Source organism: Argentina silus (assembly GCF_951799395.1).
Source record: "Argentina silus genome assembly, chromosome: Y".
NCBI classification, from domain to species: domain Eukaryota; kingdom Metazoa; phylum Chordata; class Actinopteri; order Argentiniformes; family Argentinidae; genus Argentina; species Argentina silus.
In genome coordinates, this window is record NC_139654.1 from 9,239,446 (window position 1) to 9,246,799 (window position 7,354).

Below are 7,354 nucleotides of genomic sequence, written 5' to 3' on the forward strand. Positions count from 1 at the left end.
CCCCCTTCCCTATTATTATTATTATTATTAAAGATGCCTTCGGGCAATATCGCTTTTCTCTGCGCCCTGTGCCATTATTGGTTCCACCCGAACGTCCTCGTGTAACACAATGACTTGAAACAATTGGACCATCAGTATTCCAACTTGTTATGGGAATCTGACGAATATTCTCTCGTACATGAATAACACACACAGTAATCCAATAATGTTATGTGTAAAGAATTCCAAGCCTTATTTGATGTCTAACGAGGTTGGGGACAGACACATGATTCAGCCTATTGCAGAAAGTCAGTTAAGGAAATGGGGGAGAACTGGCAGGGTAGAGAGACCGCCTTGCCGACCTCAGCCACAGTCAATCGCTGGCTTGAGATGACTGTGAGAGAGCTATGGACTCAGGGGAAGAAACATGTTTACAGTCATCTACAGTAATCTACAAACTGACAGGTACATAACCTATACAACATATATATGACTTCCGACCAGTGGCACTCACGCCCATCATCATGAAGTGCTTCGAGAGGCTGGTCTTAGCTCACCTCAAGACCTGCCTACCACCCACACTGGACCCCTTTCAATTCGCCTACCGGCAGAACAGGAGTACAGAGGATGCCATTTCAACGGCACTTCACTCCGCCCTGTCCCACCTCGACAAGACTAACTCGTATGTGAGAATGCTGTTCATTGACTTCAGTTCAGCATTCAACACCATCATCCCCTCCAAACTGATCTCCAAACTCAGGCAACTGGACATCAACTCCTCCCTCTGCAACTGGATTCTGGACTTCCTAACCAACAGGCCGCAGTCTGTTAGGCTACACAACCACACCTCCTCAACCCTCACCCTGAACACCGGCGTTCCACAAGGCTGTGTGCTGAGCCCCCTCCTTTACTCCCTCTTCACCTACGACTGCACACCTGTACATGGCTCAAACACCATTGTTAAATTTGCAGACGACACAACGGTGATTGGTCTCATCAGCAACAACGATGAGTCGGCCTACAGGGAGGAGGTCCAGCACCTAACAGTGTGGTGCAACGACAATAACCTGGCTCTCAACACCAGGAAGACCAAAGAGCTCATTGTGGACTTCAGGAAGTCTAAAGCTGGCGCACACACCCCCATCCTCATCAACGGGACTGAGGTGGAGCGAGTCACCAGCTTCAAGTTTCTGGGTGTCCACATCTCTGAGGACCTCTCCTGGACCCTCAACACCTCCACCCTGATAAAGAAGGCTCACCAGCGTCTCTTCTTCCTGAGGAGACTAAAGAAGGTCCATCTGTCTCCTCAGATCCTGGTGAACTTCTACCACTGCACCATCGAGAGTATCCTTACCAACTGTGTCACAGTTGCCATATGGTATGGCAACTGCTCGGCATCTGACCGGAAAGCACTGCAGAGGGTGGTGAAAACTGCCCAACGCATCACCGGTTCCTCACTCCCCTCCATTGAGGCTGTCCAGGGCAAACGATGCTTGCGTAAGGCACGCAGCATCGTCAAGGACATTTCTCACCCCAACCATAGACTTTTCACCCCACTCCCCTCCGGGAGGCGCTACAGGTCTCTCCGCACCCGAACCAGCAGGTTCAGAGGCAGCTTCTTCCCTGCGGCTGTCACCCTACTGAACTCGAACACTGCACCTACCTGACAACCTACCAACCCCTGCAACCCCCCCCCCCACCCGGACAATTGCACTATTACTCCCCTCCCCTGCTCTTACTCAATACCACTGCTCTTCTGTACATATCTGTCCATACTGTTCATAATGCACATATCCTTATATTTTCTTTAATACTACTGTTAATACACTGCACTGTACATACCTGTTTATACTGTTCATACGGCATTCCATATTTATATTTATTCTGCTATCTACCTCATGTTACTGTTAATACATATATACTGCTAGACTGCATTACCTATACAGCTCATATGCTGCTACACTGTTCATACTGTAACTTATTTATTCTGCTATAATGCTACTGCTTACTCATATACTGCACTACTTACTGCTCATATATTGCACTACCTGTAAATACTGTTCATTGCACTTTCTGCTATTTTGCACTTCTGGTTAGACGCTAACTGCATTTCGTTGTCTCTGTACTTGTACTCTGCACAATGACAATAAAGTTGAATCTAATCTAATCTAATCTAATCTATACAGTTGTCTGAAAATACATGGGAACATGATAAACGTAGGCCTATCTTTTGATAAGCCTATCATGTTGACACTCAAGTGTTGAAAATATGATGTATACATGTGAGGCCATGTTCTTCACATTTCCATCAAGTTTCATGGTATGTGAAAAACAAAAAGATCTATATTGGAGAAAAAGTGGAGAAAAGTTCTATATTGGAAAATCTAATTGATCTCAAACAAAACAAGTAATTTGCAATAAAGCAGCTCTATCATAATTTTCTTCAGGTGAAAGCTGTATGGACTGGTATAGATTATACACTTACTTAACACTTTATTAGGAACACGATACTAATACTGGGTAGGGCCTCCCTTTGCTCTCAAAACAGTCTAAATTCTTTGTGGCATTGATTCCACAACATGTTGGAAACATTCCTTTGAGATTCTGGTCCATGATGACATGATTTTTGATTATTTTTTTTTGACATGATTTTTCAGGTGCACTTTCAAGCTGTGAATCTCCCGTTCTACCACATCCCAAAGGTATTCAATTGGATTCAGATCCGGTGACTGGGAAGGCCACTGAAGACCACTGAACTAATTGCCATGTTCATGAAACCAGTTTGAGACGACTTTTACTTTGTGACATGGTGCATTATCATGCTGGAAGATGGGTAAATTGTGGCCATGAAGGGATGCACATGGTCAGCAACAATACATAAATAGGCTGTGGCGTTCAAGCGATGATGGTATTAACGGGCCCAAAGTGTGCCAAGAAAACATTCCCCACACCATTACACCACCTCCACCATGAGAAGGTGTACAGGTGTTCCTAATAAAGTGTTAAGTGGGTGTATTACTGTCATAAATCATAGATCTGGTGCAGTATTCATCTGTGTTAAACCCTTAAAAAGATGCTACAGGATTTTTGTATAATTTCAGCCATTAGCTCTAAAATTAGACCTCACAAGCCAAAAAGGGGACCCTGAAATATACAGAAAAATAAAGGACAGAGAGGCACCTATCCATTCCCATGAGCAAAAGCCGTTTGCTGGCCTTAAACTGAGGACTGTGTGGTCTGTTAGATATACAGTCATGAGAAAAAGTTCGGACACCCCCCAAAATATTAAGTTATTCTCTTAAAAATATGGACATATCAATATTTTATCTTCTTTCTAACAATATCTATAGATAAAGGGGATGTAATTGAACAAAAAAACAATGAAAATGTAACTTTGTAATCATTTATTTAACGAAAAATTAACAATAATGCCAATTCCTACTGAGGAAAAAGTTAGGACACCCTATTCCCTAATAGCTAGTATTGCCCCCCTTGGCTGAAATAACCTCAATTAGACGTTTCTTATAACTGTCTACAAGTCTCTAAAATCGATTGGGAGAAAGTTTTTCCCACTCCTCCTTGCAGAATTCTTTTTGCTGTGTGATGTTCAAGGAGTGTCTTGCATGCACAGCCAGTTTCAAATCAATCCACAGCATCTCAATAGGATTAAGATCCGGGCTTTGACTTGGCCATTCCAGAACTCTCAATTTATTTTTCTTGAGCCATTCCTTGGTAGATTTACTGGAATGTTTTGGGTCATTGTCATGTTGCATGGTCCACATCCGCTTCAGCTTCAACTTTCGAACAGATGGTCTCACATTTTCCTCAAGCACCCTCTGATACAATACAAAAATTCATAGTGGATTCTATGATGGTGAGCTGACCAGGCCCTGCTGCAGAAAAGCAGCCCCAAACCATGACATTTCCATCCCCATGCTTCACAGTTGGTATGAGGTTCTTGTTCTCAAATGCTGTCTTGGTTTTGCGCCAAACATGTCTACTCTTACTGTGCCCAAATAGATTCATCTGTCCAAAGCACATTGTTCCAGAAGTTCTGGTCTTTCTCTAGGTGTTCTCTGGCAAACTTTAGTCTTGCCCTGATGTTTTTTTTTGACAGCAGGCGTTTCCTCCTTGCACACCTCCCATGTAATGCAAACTTGTTCAGTATCTTTCTTATGGTGGATGTACTTTGACATCAATTGTGGCAAGAGATACCTGTAGGTCCCGTGATGACATTCTGGGATTGTTGGAGATTTCTTTAAGCATCTTTCGGTCAGCTCTCTTGGCTTGGCTCGAATTGTTTGGAGATCTTTTTATATCCCTTCCCAGACTCATATGCATCAACAATTTTTCTTCTGAAGGCCTCAGAGAGCTCTTTTGATCTCGCCATGGTGATGCAACTCACTTCAACAATCAAGAGCAAACCAAACTAAATGTCTGAGGTTTGAATAGGACAGGCTCCTCTAAAATCCTCTGTAACGATGTTCTAATCATTTGCACCTGATGTGGTGCTCTTGATAATAATTTTAGGCATTTTAAGTGGAACTAAATGTGGGGATGTCCTAACTTTTTCCTCACAAGAAGATTGCATTTCTATTAATTACATTTTACCAATCATTTTTTAAATAATTTGTTTCAGTTGTATTTGTTTAGTTATATTACCTCCATTTTTCAATATTGTTCAAATGAATATCAAATGTCCATATGTTTGAATATGTTGAAGAAGACAAAGGTTTTCATAGGGTGTCCTAATTTTTTCTCATGACTGTATTTGTAATTTCTTCTGCAGCAACACAATCGTTTTAATGAGATAAGAAATGAATTAACATTATATCATGCACCATACAGTCAACACTTTATTGATGTAAAGAATTGGCGACACAAATCCTGTAGCATCTCTTTAAAAGAATCTTGATAAAAAAAGATAGCGACTTTCCAGAACACCGCACATTTGTTTACATTTACATTTACATTTTTGCCATTTAGCAGACGCTTTTATTCAAAGCGACTTACAACAAGTACATTTGTCTGAAGTCATAAATCATATATACATCAGTCATCATAAGACAAAAAATAATCTATGCTCGGACCAGGGACCATTGGCAGTCATAATGCATTATTATTTAATTTTTTTAAATTAACAATAGAGGAACTGTACAGAGGGGTAGTAGGGGTGAAGAGGTCTTTAGCAGGGACAGTCAAGATGTAGCCTGAAGAGATGGGTCTTCAGTCTACGGCGGAAGATAGGTAGTGACTCTGCAGTCATGACAGCAGTGAGAAGCTCGTTCCACCACTGGGGTGCCAAGACAGTGAAAAGCCGTGAATGAACAGCGTGACCGCTGCATCCTCGTGGAGGCGGCGGTGCCACGTGGCCAGCCGAGGTGGAAGAACGGAGTGATCGGGCTTGGGGGACTGACCATTGCTTGCAAGTAGGGAGGGGCTGTTCCCTTTACCGCCCGGTAGGCGAGCACCAGGGTCTTGAATCTGATGCAAGCTGCTACCAGGAGCCAGTGAAGGGTGCGAAGGAGGCGAGTGACATGGGAGAATTTGGGGAGATTGAACACCAGACGGGCGGCAGCATTCTGGATGAGCTGCAGAGGTCTGATGGCGGAGGCGGGAGCCCGGCCAAGAGTGTGTTGCAGTAGTCAAGGCGGGAGATCACAAGTCTTGGAGAAGGCAGGCTTTCCCAGGGAGGAAGAGCATCTCAGTCTTGTTAAGGTTGAGCTTGAGGTGGTGGGCTGATATCCAAGCAGAAATGTCTGCAAGACACGCAGAGACACGAGTCACCACCTGTGTGTCAGAGGGGGGGAAAGAGAGAAAGAGTTGAGTGTCATCAGCGTAGCAGTGGTAGTAGAAATCATGTGAGGAAATTACAGAGCCAAGAGATCTGGTATAAAGGGAGAACAGTAAGGGCCCTTGGACGGAGCCCTGGGGGACCCCAGTGGTCAGGGCACGTGAAGAGGACAGCGACCCTCTCCATGCCACCGAGCGATCGGCCAAGTAGGATGCAAACCAGGAGAGTGCAGAGCCAGAGATGCCCAATTCTGAGAGGGTGGAGAGAAGGATCAAGTGTGTACTGTGTTGAATGCAGCAGACAGGTCCAGAAGAATGAGAACAGAGGAGAGGGAGGAAGCTCAAGCAGAGTGGAGGGTCTCCGTGACAGCAAGGAGAGCAGTCTCTGTAGAGTGCCCAGCCTTAAAGCCCGATTGGTGAGGGTCAAGGAAGTTCTGAAGGAGATAGTGAGACAGTTGGTTAGAGACAGCACGTTCAAGGGTTTTAGATAAGGAGAGAAGGGATACCGGTCTGTAGTTATGGATGGTTCAAGAGTTGGCTTTTTGAGAAGAGGCTTGACTGGCTGTCTTAAAGACAGCTGGGACAGATCCTGTGGAGAGAGAGTTTCTACTCTCATTTCCTCTCAGCTGCCGAAGCCCTATTCTACAACCTTGCAGGGTTTCAGACAGCCAAGGAGCGCGTGGAGAGGATCGCGTTGGCTTTGAGGTCAGTGGACAAAGAGAGTCAACGGATGAGGAAAGAGTGGCTGCATCAGTAGATATAAGGGAGAAGGATTCAACAGAGGGTAGGGAGGATAAGACAGAGGAAGAGAGAGAGATGAGGGAGAGGATTCGCAAGTTGTGACGAGTGGATACAGTGTGGGTAGAGTCTGACTGGGAGGGGGTGGATTTGAGGGGAATGGAGAAGGATACAAATTGATGGTCAGAATCTGGAAGAGGGGTAACAGTAAGGTTGGAGGTATGGGAAGATCTGGTGAAGACAAGGTCGAGCTGATTGCCTGCCTTATGAGTCTGAGGAGAGTGGGAAAGGGTAAGGTCGAATGAGGAGAGAAGGTAAAGTAGTCCAGACGAGTGAAACTTCTCTGACTTGTGGTGGAAGTCTAGGATTTACCACTCTGTACTTTAGCTCTTCGGAGGTAAGAATCAAGAAACAAGTCCTGAGTAGCCACAATATCTGAGTCTGGTATTTATTGCTTGCAAACAAGAGACAAGAGCGTAACAGCAGCCCAGCGTAGAACCGGGGTTCGTTCAGCACAAGTCTAAAGAGACAATGATCAGGTTTGTCTTTTATACAGTTTGAACATATTGCCAGGCGCCTACAAGGCTATCGGCTGATGGCCTTGTGCTTACGTGAGAAAGGGCGGGAGAGAATGAACAATGGGGAGGCTTTCTTACTGATTAATCGCCGTTCAACATTTCACACCTATCGACAGGATGCGCCTGTCCCCCCATTATTGCTCTCTCCTTCCACTCCCTCAGAGATCACCGCTGTTCATATGGTAAATCATACAGTGCTTCTCAGAACAATGGCTATAGAACTTTAGAGGTGTGGCAAGAGAAAATGTCATCACAGTAGTTACACA